Here is a 13,608-nt window from a genome sequence, read left to right on the forward strand (position 1 = left end):
ACAGCGAGGACCTGCTTGCTGTGAGGGAAGAGTGCTAACCACTGGGCCACCAGGCCGCCCTTACTAATCTAATATTGATATCATCCAAAGTAACAGGTGGTCTGGGGTGGTACCATAACGACGCCAGGATTGAGTCATTTAGTTGAGCCAAAATCAGCTTCTCCCAGCACTCCCAACCGCCCACTTGATCAGGTTCCTTGTATGCCCATGACAGTGGACACCTAGCGTCATACGAGACGTAGTAGTTAAACACACCTGGAACTCCTAGGCCCCCTTTAGGTGTAGTGATAATTATTTCTTTGTATGTACGTCTGGGTTTATTTCTGTTCCACAGGGACTGAGTGAGGAGGGAACGTATCTCTTTAAACCAATTGACAGGAACAGAAGAAAGTATGTACGCAAGCCTGGGTAATATGTTCATTTTCAAAATTTCAGCTCTGCCTCATAGAGATCGTGGTGAAACGGTCCGTCTAGTAATGTCGTTCTTCATACGTTTATGTGAGTCCACATTAGGCTGGGCAAAAGGGGAGCGGCGCTCCGCAGAAGCTGAGAGTGAAGGAGGTCTTGAGAGGATGACGGTGAGACAGAAAAGGACGAGAGAGTGAACAGAAGGAGAGAAAAAAATGACGGTAATTTCTCTATGGGCGTGTTAGGCCGTGAGTCCATTCTCTCAGGGTGTTTGAGGTGTCCGTCTGAGGTCACAGTGAGGTGGGGTTAGCGGATGGTGCATTGTCACACCTGGTCACACTGGGTGACGGTACACCCAATGGACCCAATGCAATAAGACCCTCACAACTCAACACAGTGGTTTCTCATGGGCCAGTTGAACACGAGCATGTAACCTGTCCTTTCGACAACAACTGCAAAGAGAAACTCAGGTGCCTTAGTTAGACTGTACAGGAGTAGTGAGTTGATGAGTACTACTGCCTACAGTAAGTACAGGCTGAGGATTCCTGCAAGTTGAACAAGGAAGAAGCTTGGCAATGCAATGGACCACTGATACTGGACATTTCCATCTACTATCCAAGTCGCTTATCCGAATTCAGGTCATGGGAGATGCTGGAGCCTATCCCAGCAGAATCAGAATCAGAATACTTTATTCATCCCCAAGCAGTCATTGGGCGGCAGGCGTTGAGACACCCTGGACAGGCCACGAGGCCATCACAGGGCCTACACACACATACATTTACACCTAGGGACAATTTAGTAAGGCCGATTCACCTCACCTACATGTCTCTGGACTGTGGGGGGGAAAGCGGAGCACCCGGAGGAAACCCACGGGGAGAACATGCAAACTCCACACAGAAGATGACCCAGGATGACCCCCAAGGTTGGACAACCCCGGGGCTCGAAGCCAGGACCTTCTTGCTGTGAGGGGACCGCGCTAACCACTGCACCACCGTGCTGCCCCACCTGGACATTTTTGCGTGAGATAATCCGGTTATATTGGAAGCATATCTGATGCTTACGTTTCCGCGCCCCGTAAGAAGCCGTTGTCGTCCTGCATCCAAAGTCTTAACAATGAAGCCAGTGAGTGAGTAAAATGCTATAATCAACATGTACATTGGGGAAAAAAATCTACAAATATAAGACCCATGTTGTAAGGGGAAAAAAACGGAATTATCCTTTAATTGGAAAAAACTTAGAGCTGACGTGAGGGTCAGGGCTGTAATTCAGCCTGCCAGCAGGGCTGGCTTTTATTTTTTCCCTTAGAAAGTACATCTTTTTATTCAGAGCACCAGATATCGTGAAATGACCTTTGACTTTCTACAGGATGCCGGTACGCATTTTACCAACGCAAGCTGTGGTCAACCTAACCTGCAGCCCTGAGGACAGCATAATACCGCTGCCACATGCAGCTCTTCATGTTCTTGCGGTAACTGTTTGTCGACGCAACTGAATCAAATTATTTACACTTGCGGGACCTCGAGGTTTCTCAGAGATGGAGCGGCCATGCGCATAAAAATGAGGACGACCTTATCTTGAAAGCAGTGGCAACAGAAATTACAAGGGGGATGAAAGGAGCCAAGGGCGGCACGGTGGCGCAGTGGCTAGCGCGGTCGCCTCACAGCAAGAAGGTCCTGGGTTTGAGCCCCGGGGTAGTCCAACCTTGGTGGGTCGTCCCGGGTCATCCTGTTTGTGGAGTTTGCATGTTCTCCCCGTGTCTGGGTTTCCTCAGGGTGATCTGGTTTCCTCCCACAGTCCAAAGACATGTAGGTCAGGTGAATTGGCTGTACTAAATTGTCCCTGGGTGTGAGTGTGTGTTGGCCCTGGGTGATGGCCTGGAGGCCTGTCCAGGGTGTCTCCCCGCCTGCCGCCCAATGACTGCTGGAATAGGCTCCAGAATCCCTGAGAGCAGGGTAAGCAGTTCGGATAATGGATGGATGGACGAAAGGATCAGTTGAGGTGGTTCGGGCATCCGATCAGGATGCCTCCTGGGCGTCTTCCTTTGGAGGTTTTCCAGGCAAGGCCAACTGGGAAGAGACCCTGGGGTAGACCCAGAGCTCGCTGGAGGGACTACATGTCCAATCTGGCCTGGGAACGCATTGGGATCCCCCAGGAGGAGCTGGAGGGCGTTGGTGGAGAGAGGGATGTAGCTTGCTGCCACCGCGACCCGACCCCGGAGAAGCGGCTGGAGATGAATGAACGAACGAATGATGGGAACAGCTATCCTGGTGGTGGGCGAGGGGGCTTCAAAATAATCACAATCCCCTTTGAAACTGTTACCTCAACGCAATCCTGGGATTGGCAGGTCCACATGTCCCTCCACTGTTTTGCATGTGGAGATACCCGGGGCAGCCCATGGCGAGGCTGCCGGTGTGCAGATCCCCGATGTGGACAGAACCGAAACATCGACAATAGATGGATCCCTCTGTGAGTCCGACGTTCTTTGATGGAGCTCTATATCATCGGCCCGAGAACTCAAAGGGAGGGGTGGAAAGGGAGGGATGGCAGTTTTACAGAGGGTTGGTTTTTGTCAATTTATTCAACAGGTAAGACGGCGTTCCCTTGCACTCGCTCCGCACCCCCCACCCACCCCCCACCCACCCCCCACTCCTGTGTGTAAGTAAACAACAGTATGAGATTATTTGCTCAGGTTGTTTGAGTGAAGCGGAGCTGGAAGGGACCGCCCATCCTCTCCCTCACCCAGCAGACGTTGTTTCTGTGAAATGTTTGATACCGACAGTCGCTTGGCTCCGAATCCAGACTGGGCGCCAGTCATCCCTCTTCTTCCTGTCATTCTGCATCGTCCGCTGGCATGAAAATCAATAAAACACTTGAGCAAAGAGTGACGGCTCTGCTGTGAGGAGAAGAGAGGAAATTTACAAAGAACATAGCCTTCTTCATCCGACAGAGACAGAGAGTGACAGAGAAAGAGAGAGAGAGAGAGAGACGGAGAGGAGAGAGAGACAGATGGAGAGCGATAAGAGCGGGAGAGATGAAAGCAAGAGAGAGAAAGAGAGAGAGAGGACAGCGAGAGAGTGAGGGAGAGAGACAGAGAGAGATGAGAGCGAGACAGAGAAAGACAGAGGAGAGCGAGAGAGATGGACGTGTAGAGAGAGAGAAGAGAGAGAGAGAGAGAGAGAGAGAGAGAGAGAGAGAGAGAGAGAGAGAGAGAGAGAGAGGAGAGAGAGAGGAGAGAGAGACAGATGGAGAGCGATAAGAGCGGGAGAGATGAAAGCAAGAGAGAGAAAGAGAGAGAGAGGACAGCGAGAGAGTGAGGGAGAGAGATGAGAGCGAGACAGAGAAAGACAGAGGAGAGCGAGAGAGATGGACGTGTAGAGAGAGAGAGAGAGAGAGAGAGAGAGAGAGAGAGAGAGAGAGAGAGAGAGAGGAGCGGGAGAAAGACAGCGAGAGAGATGAGAGCTAGAGAGAGAAAAGAGAGAGGAGAGAGGAGAGCGAGATGGAGAGAGAGAGAAAGAGAATTTTGAATCTTTAAAACAACTCTATTTAAAGAGAGAAAGAGAGGAGAGATGGAGAGAGAGAGAAGGCGAGGGGAGTGAGAGAGATGGAGGGAGGGAGAGAGAGAGAGGAGAGAGAGAGGGAGGGAGTTGACAGTGACAGGAAAATATTTTGGAGTTGTCATGCTGTTTAACTTTTAAATCAAGTCCTTGCTACACCTGATAGTTACTGTTATTATTTGCTACACCAGATAGTTACTGTTATTATTTGCTACACCTGATAGTTACTGTTATTATTTGCTACACCAGATAGTTACTGTTATTATTTGCTACACCAGATAGTTACTGTTAGTACTTGCTACACCAGATAGTTACTGTTATTATTTGCTACACCAGATAGTTACTGTTATTATTTGCTACACCAGATAGTTACTGTTATTATTTGCTACACCAGATAGTTACTGTTAGTACTTGCTACACCAGATAGTTACTGTTATTATTTGCTACACCAGATAGTTACTGTTATTATTTGCTACACCAGATAGTTACTGTTATTATTTGCTACACCAGATAGTTACTGTTATTATTTGCTACACCAGATAGTTACTGTTATTATTTACTACACCATATAGTTACCGTTATTACTTGCTACACCAGATAGTTACTGTTATTATTTACTACACCAGATAGTTACTGTTATTATTTACTACACCAGATAGTTACTGTTATTATTTACTACACCAGATAGTTACCGTTATTACTTGCTACACCAGATAGTTACTGTTATTATTTGTTACACCTGATAGTTACTGTTATTATTTACTACACCAGATAGTTACTGTTATTATTTACTACACCAGATAGTTACTGTTATTATTTGCTACACCTGATAGTTACTGTTATTATTTACTACACCAGATAGTTACTGTTATTATTTACTACACCAGATAGTTACTGTTATTATTTGCTACACCAGATAGTTACTGTTATTATTTGCTACACCAGATAGTTACTGTTATTATTTGCTACACCAGATAGTTACTGTTATTATTTGCTACACCAGATAGTTACTGTTATTATCTGCTACACCAGATAGTTACTGTTATTATTTACTACACCAGATAGTTACTGTTATTATCTGCTACACCAGATAGTTACTGTTATTATTTGCTACACCAGATAGTTACTGTTATTATTTGCTACACCAGATAGTTACTGTTATTATCTGCTACACCAGATAGTTACTGTTAGTACTTGCTACACCAGCTAGTTACTGTTAGTACTTGCTACACCAGATAGTTACTGTTATTACTTGCTACACCAGCTAGTTACCGTTGTTACTTGTAACATTATCTGTGGTCTGCTTTGATCAGCTGTACTGTGGCGACAGGACTGTTTTCTTTCCAGGCCCCTCCGGCACATTTACCCCGGAAAGGAAACCAAACCAATTTCCCACCACACAACGGTTTCAATCCACTGAGGTCTAACTGTGAATTCAGCTTAAAGAAGCGAATGACGCCGCTGAAATGTAAAAGAGGAAAAGAAAGAAAAAACCCCCAAATATTCTGGTTTTTCTAACGCTTCAGACAAGCTTCTTTCTGTAACACGATGACCCAGGCAGGGGAGATCAGCGTGACCCTCCCGTTCAAATGAGCTTCCCATCACCGGCGCCGCCGTGACATCTCCACCAGCTCTGGAGAAACGTGCCTTCATCTCGTTTATTTATTTGCTTGCTTGTTCTATTTTTAAAGGGGAACGATTCCCCCCTCGGCCAGTGCTACCTCTGCACCCCCCTCGGCCAGTGCTACCTCTGCACCCCCTCTGCACCCCCTCCGCCAGTGCTACCTCTGCACCCCCTCTGCACCCCCTCGGCCAGTGCTACCTCTGCACCCCCTCTGCACCCCCTCCGCCAGTGCTACCTCCGCACCCCCCTCGGCCAGTGCTACCTCTGCACCCCCCTCGGCCAGTGCTACCTCTGCACCCCCTCTGCACCCCCTCCGCCAGTGCTACCTCCGCACCCCCCTCCGCCAGTGCTACCTCCGCACCCCCCTCGGCCAGTGCTACCTCCGCACCCCCCTCGGCCAGTGCTACCTCTGCACCCCCTCGGCCAGTGCTACCTCCGCACTCCCTCTGCACCCCCTCCGCCAGTGCTACCTCCGCACCCCCCTCGGCCAGTGCTACCTCTGCACCCCCCTCGGCCAGTGCTACCTCTGCACCCCCCTCGGCCAGTGCTACCTCTGCACCCCCCTCGGCCAGTGCTACCTCCGCACCCCCTCTGCACCCCCCTCGGCCAGTGCTACCTCTGCACCCCCCTCGGCCAGTGCTACCTCCGCACCCCCTCGGCCAGTGCTACCTCTGCACCCCCGCGGCGCTCGGCAGCAGCGCCGACATGACAGGGTGGATATTGGAAAAATAAATTCTTCTTCTTCTGACAGCGGGCGACCAAATGAATAGCCAACCAGCCTGTGGACAGAGAGAGCAGCTTAGCTTCGGAGGTGAGTTCACACACCGCCCTCCCAGCAGAGAGGGTCCGTGGAAAGAAATACCTCGGGTGTTTGTTTTTTTTTTGGTGACTGTCGGTTTGACGGGGATGCAGGAATGGAAACGAGTTTTTTTCTGTGGCGTCGTCGTGACTCTTATAGCCACAGCCACCAAGACAGGGACACAGGAGGTGCAAGGCTTGTCATCGCTTCATGGGTTGATGGACTGGACCAATAATATGCAAACGTCCAATCCCTGCCCGAGCAAGTCTTTATCAAAGAAGCGTGCCCACATATTGACAAAACAAAACAAAACCAAAACGAGAATATGGCCCCAAGTGGCGATTCCGGGCTCCAAGCCAACACGAGCCGTTAGAAGTGGAAAGCTCCAACAGCTTAATTAAAAAGGGAAAAAAATCCACCAAGCCTTTTCGGAGGGAGAGGGGGGGGATGAGGGGAACAGCGTGAGCCTCCCACGCGCTACGTCCCCCCTGGCGAATCTCCTCACTGTCAGGTGAGAAGAAGCGGCTGGTGACTCAGCCTGTATGGGAGGAAGCATGTGGTAGTGTGCAGCGCTCCCCGGATCGGCAGAGGAGGTGGAGCAGAGACTGGGACGGCTCGGAAGAGTGTGTGTGTGGGGGGGGTCCACCAAGGTTGATGATGTTTGGACAAACTGTCGTTGATTTATGACTAAATTTGCGCCAGGCCCATGCACGTGTTTGGAACTGGTAGCGCCCCCTACTGAGTGATTTCAAATTTGTTTTACACACATGATTCAAAATTGTTATGAAACATACCCTGCGAGTTTTGTAATGACTGGACAAACATTTTCTGACTGGTTAGTACTGGTGCCTCACGGCACTGAGGTCCTGGGTTCGAACCCCAGGCCATCCCAGGTCCTTTCTATGTGGAGTTTGCATGTTCTCCCCGTGTCTGCGTGGGTTTCTTCCCACCATTAAAAAGACATGCATGTTAGGGGTAGTACTCCTGTCTGTGCCCCTGAGCAAGGCAATGGAAAGAAGAACTGGAGTTGGTCCCCGGGCGTTGCAGCTGCCCCTATACAATAGGATGGGTTCAATGCAGGAGACAAATTTCATTGTAACCTGTACAATGACAAAATAAAGCGGCTTTCTTCTTCTTTATAATAACAATAATAATAATAATAAAGTCTGATTTTTGTTATGCCACACCCATTTTTGCATTCGTCTCGCCCCCTAGTGGTAGACTGAAACTTTCAGGGCATGTTTCAGGTACTCATGCTGACATATTCTGCAAGTTTTGTTATGACTGGTCCTAAGGTTGTTGACTTTGGTCTATTTATGAGCTGAGTCATGCCCTTTTGAAGTTCACTGGTCAATATCTTGAAAGCTAAGTAAGATATCAACAAGCTTTACACAAATTAATAAGCTTGGTCCAATAATGACCCACAGAAAACTTGGCAGCAATCGGACCTACGGTTTAGGGGGAAATGTCAAAAATGTGTTTTTCAAAAAAATCTAAATGGCGGAAAATCTAGTCTGGCAGACGTAATAGAGTTTATAAATGTACTTCATTAATTTATTTCCAATTAGCATTTTTGAATGTAGTCATCATTTAATAATTCTGTTAAGTATTTGTGAATTTTATCTTATTGCCTCATTATTTCAATTTATGGTTATGAATATTCCCTGCGGAAATGATGTTGCTTCACATCACTCCTTCTGTACCTCCTATGCTTCCTGTGCTTCCGCCTTCCCCTCGCAGTGCTGTATTGCCAGAGATGGCAAAACCAGGTCCAGAAAGTACAAAGCCGAACCATGTATTTCCTCCATCCATGTGCTAAATCAGCTAATTTCATTACCCTATCGAGCTGAAGAGTGGGGTTGATTAGAATCGATTGGTTTAGCACATGGGTGGAGCAAATACGTGGTTAGGACACTTACTTTCTGGACCTGGTCTGCATTGACGAGGAGCAGAGGTGCAGAAGAGAGACCAAAAATGTGTTATGATTATCTTCTGCAGAGCCAATTAATGCTGAAAAACAGCCCTTGAGAGCTGCCTCCTTCTGTGGCCTAGCCACATCCACGACACTGGTGCTGAGACCCGTTCGAAACCGTTACACAGACTTCACTGGTTCTTGAGGGCAAAATTGTATAGTGAGGACGGATGGCTGTCTGTACCAAGTTTCCTTAGAGCGCCCCCATTATTCCGATTGGGGCCCTATTTCCTGGGCAGCACTCGCACCAAACTTCCAGTCAGCGGGCGAAAACCTCACGTCTCTGCCATTTACCATCTCACGGGGAATTTGCACAAACATTTCTGAAGAAGGAAAAAATAATAATAATAAACCAGCACAAAAACAACAGGTGTAAGCCCTTCGGGTCTGCACACGGAAAATACAAGCAAGGGTAATAACAATACCACAGTAACCAGTGAAGCGGAGCTGAGCTGTGGATTTTGGGAGATACCCGACGGGAAGCCTCGGCAGTATAAAGGAGGCCGAGGCGGTTTAAAGCGACTTAAAGGCCCAATATGGGATTTATTTATTTAGAAACGGAGGCATACCTGCACACATAAGTGAAGAGCTAGAGTTGTAGACTGAAAGCAAGCATTTTGTGTCATTCTCAACCAATCATAATTGGACATACGGGCCTGTTTTACTCCAGCGTTTACCAAGATTACCGATGTAAGCAAACCCTCCACAGCTCCGGAAACAGACCCCAAACACAGGTTTCGAGCATCGAGAGACCTGCCAATCAATCTGGGAGCGACGGCAGATTGCAATCCTGTGTTTGGTAATTTGGTGACGGGGCAACCATTATGTCTGCATTCGAATCACGGATTGTAACTTTAAAGGACTCGAAGACGTTTAAAGCGACTCGCTGACTTCTTGTTGCCAACGTTTCAGCCGTTTGTTGGAATCTTCTCGAATACAGAAGTTGTTCCTTCAAACAACATTGTTTTCTCTCATTGTCTTTCTGAGCAGATGACCTTGCTATTCTTGCTTTATCTCCCCAGTTGAATCCGCCCAATAGACCCCTTATCGCGTGACGTTACAGCTGCGTCGAACTTGGCGAAACATGGCCGAGAAACGACGCGCGCACCTATGAACCTCCCAGAGGAAAGCGTATAAAACCGAAAAGTACACGGAGCAAAGTTTTTTTTTTTACCATCTTCACGATTTGTACAACCGACGGCGCAACGACTGTGAGGCCTTTCTCTCCGTTTTAAATCAATTTCTCCGCGATGATCTCTTCCGACGTTTACAAACACAAGACTCGTGGCCCCTTTTTGACTCACAGTCTGCGCACGCACATTTGGCACACGTAAACAAGGGGACACGTCAATTACCCAACTCTTCCGAGCCGTCCCGGTCGCTGCTCCCCCACCCCCTCCCTCTGCCGATCCGAGGAGGGCTGCAGACTACCACATGCCTCCTCCGATACACGTGGAGTCGCCAGCCGCTTCTTTTCACCTGACAGTGAGGAGTTTCGCCAGGGGGACGTAGCGCGTGGGAGGATCACGCTATTCCCCCAGTTCCCCCTCACCCCCCCGAACAGGCGCCCCGACCCACCACAGGAGGCGCTAGTGCAGCGGACCAAGACACATACCCACATCCGGTTTCCCACCCGCAGACACGGCCAATTGTGTCTGTAGGGACGCCCGGCCAAGCCGGAAGTAACACGGGGATTCGAACCGGCGATCCCCGTGTTGGTAGGCAATGGAATAGACCTCCACGCCACCCGGATGCCCTGGAAATGCATTCTGAAGGGAAACACATCTTAAGTCACATGATTCATTTTGTGACATTTAATTATCGGTCTGGCCCGTCCGGCCCCCAGACTTTATGAACGCCGGCGTTATTAGTGGGGGGGTCACAGAGTTCACATCCCGAGCTTCGAGGTTCCCAGTGTCCAACAACAGCAGACCGGCTGTACTGGGTAGCTCCCAGTAGTGAAGCTGGGCAGGGCTGAAACAGACATCGTGAGAGTACTCAGTCGACTTCCCACAGATCAACAGAGGGTTCAAACAGGTGCGTATGGAAAGCAGACGTTGAAGGAGGACTCATCCTTGTCTGGGCGCGTGTCTCGGGGTACGGGGTGCTGCGCAACACGCGTGAAATGAAATCTTAATTGGGTAAAACTAAAGTAATAAAGAGCAACCAGCTGGCATTGTCCTCGGCATGTTTCCTCCTGATTCATCATTTCGCTACAGAACACGATGCCAAAGAGCCGAGAGTTATGGACGACAGACAGACAGAGAGAAAGAGGTACAGACAGAGAGAAAGCGGTACAGTCAGAGGGAGAGAGAGGAGGGACAGACTATAAAGGAGGGAGAGGCATGAAGAGAGGGAGGACTGATGGATACAGACGGAGAGAGACAGTGAGAGAGATTGAAGAAGGGAGAGACAGCGGGAGACAGAGAGAGCGAGAGAGAGAGAACGAGAGCGAGAGAGAGAGGGAGAGAGAGCGGGAGAGAGAGAGAGAACGAGAGAGAGCGAGAGAGAGGGAGAGACAGCGAGAGCGAACGAGAGAGCGCGAGAGAGGGGGAGAGACAGCAGGAGAGGGAGAGACAGTGAGAGAGAATGAGAGAGAGAATGAGAGAGAGCGAGAGAGAGAGGGAGACCTTGACCTGTAACCAAGCCTTTAATGTTCCAATTCTTCAGTCACATCAAGATAACATTAACACAAATACTCATATACATAGTGGAAAAACAACAAGTGCCATACACAGTAAAAAGAAAAGGATACAGACCTTCCTCTATTTTTCAGAAATTAAGAAGAAGCACTTGGTTTTCTACCATGCACAGCACATCCCCATGTCCCCACATAGAAATAAATCCCTCCAAGTTTGAACTAAGTTTGAAAAACATGAACTCAATTTTCAGCCGAGCAGCCACTAGACCCCTGAACATGAGCATGGCATCTGTGGACCCTGTGCCTTTCATTTTGTTCCGTCTGCTAAGCCAAATGCTCATTTTCGCCTGACCTATCAAAAAATTAACCAAGGTGACACGTCTGCACTGTGCTGCCGTGCACCTCGGACCAAAGACAAACAGGCTGTCTGCAAGAACCTCTCCTAAACCTCTGAGCCACTACTGCAGTACAGAGAAAAGAGGGCCCAACCTGGGACATCTAAGCCATAAGTGCTGTAGGGTTTCCTCATCATTGCAGAAAGAGCAGTGACTCCCTGCCCTAGGATCAATGTGTGCCACATGTCTGTTCGTAGCCACAGCCCAAGGTACCACCCTCCACTGTAGATCCACAATGCGTTTCTCTATGGGGGGTTTGTACAGGGACCTCCAGCTGCCCCTGGGGGATGAGCCTGGTGCCAACACACTCAACCACCTCGACTCCTGCACGCCGGCTAGTGATGTTCTGTTGAGAACCTTTACAGCGACTGTGTACAAGGCCTTCTGTGATGTACTTAAGAAGTCATGTAGTTCTGGTGTTTTGAAGGATAGAATGGCCCCCTTTCACTTCCTCCTACTCCTCCACTGCTGCACGGACTGACAAATATGGAAAAACAGGCCGCATAGCTGGCTGATCCTCTCCACACTCCGCTCCTAGTGCCTCGCTGAAGAAGCCAGGAAGTGCACTGATCACTTCCCCCAACAACCTCTCCATCAAACGAAGAGATTTAAAGCCAGTCTCTTGGCTCAAAGTGCCAGCCGTCTTCCACTGTCCTCCTGATCTGAGACACACTAACTTCGTAAGTCCAGCTCTTATGAGGGATCACTGTACACTTACGGAGCTGAGCATCCTGCAGCGTATCAGTGGGTTATGTAACAGTGGTTCCTCCCCTACACTGCCGTAGAGCTTGGAGTAGTCTCTGTTGGTGCATAAGATCGTTCCCCAGGTGCGGAGGACAGATTGATAGAAGGGTGTTGTCACGAAGCTCATGCCAGCCAGGTCCAGAAGGAACAAGTCCTTGTCATAGTTCAGGTTCATAACACTCCGAAGCAACACAGATGCTGTTTCACTCCAAAGTCGCTGGTCATGGTATAAAAGGCGCTGCACAGTTTGAAGGCGAAACGCCATGATACGACTGCCGAGGTCAATCAGGCCCTGGCCTCCTTACAGCACTGGTAGGAACAGTACAGCAGACTTGGTCCAGTGAAAGCCTCCCCAGAAGAAGTCCACCAGCGTCTTCTGTACTTCCCGTATGAGCGTGTCCGGACGTTCTACAACTGTAAACCGGTACCAGAACATCGAGGTAATCAAGTTGTTAACAATCAAGACTCTCCCCCTATAGGACAACTGAGGCTGGATCTAAGTCCATCTAGACATTCGGGCACTGACCTTTTCAATCAAACCCTCCCAGTCTTTGCTCAGAAAGCGGTCACTGCCCAGAAAGACACCTAGGCATTTTATCCCTTCCGTATCCACTGCAGCCCCGCTGGTAATGTCGGCTTTTCTCTATTGTTCCACTCCCCCAGCAAAGAGACCCTCAGATTTTGAACAATTGACTTTTGCAGAGGAAGCTTGTTCATATTAGGCCAATTTCTGCTTGAGAAATTGTACATCGTTTTGAGTTGTTATGAAAACCGTGACATCGTCAGCGTATGCTGATAAGCTAACTGCAGTGGTGATGTTCCCTGAAAAGGTTAGTCCTGGGAGCCCCTGCCTGAGCTGAAATAAAAGCGGTTCAATGGCCAGGGAGTACAGCATTCCAGATAATGGACAACTTTGTCTTATACCTCTCTTAACAGAGACAGGTTGGCTGAGTCCACCTCCTACCTTCAACAGAACACTGGCTCCGGAATACAACAACTTGATCCAGTTAATAAATGTATCCCCAAAACCAAAACCTTCAAGTGTTTTGAACAGATAGCAATGATCAATCTTGTCAAAAGCCTTCTCTTGATCTAAGGAAAGCAGGCCAACATCCAGCTCCTGGAGCTTAGATATGGCAATAATGTCCCGTATCAAAAAAGATTATCCTTAATTGTACGGTAAGGAACACAGTACGTCTGGCTGTAATGTACAACCGTATCCATACACTGTTTGAGCCTATTTGAAAGACATTTTGCAATTATCTTATAATCGGTACATAACAATGAAACTGGCCTCCAGTTTTTTCAGTAGGCCAAGATCTCCCTTTTTTGGTAGCAGTGTCAGGACAGCCCTTCTACAACTCAAAGGTAGAGTTCCAGAGTTCAAACATTCTTTAAAAACATTGTGTAAGTCTCGTCCAATTAGAGAGCAGAACGTCTTGTAGAACTCTGAAGGAAGTCCATCAGCTCC

Source organism: Lampris incognitus, chromosome 17 (assembly GCF_029633865.1).
Source record: "Lampris incognitus isolate fLamInc1 chromosome 17, fLamInc1.hap2, whole genome shotgun sequence".
In the NCBI taxonomy this organism is placed as follows: Eukaryota; Metazoa; Chordata; class Actinopteri; order Lampriformes; family Lampridae; genus Lampris; species Lampris incognitus.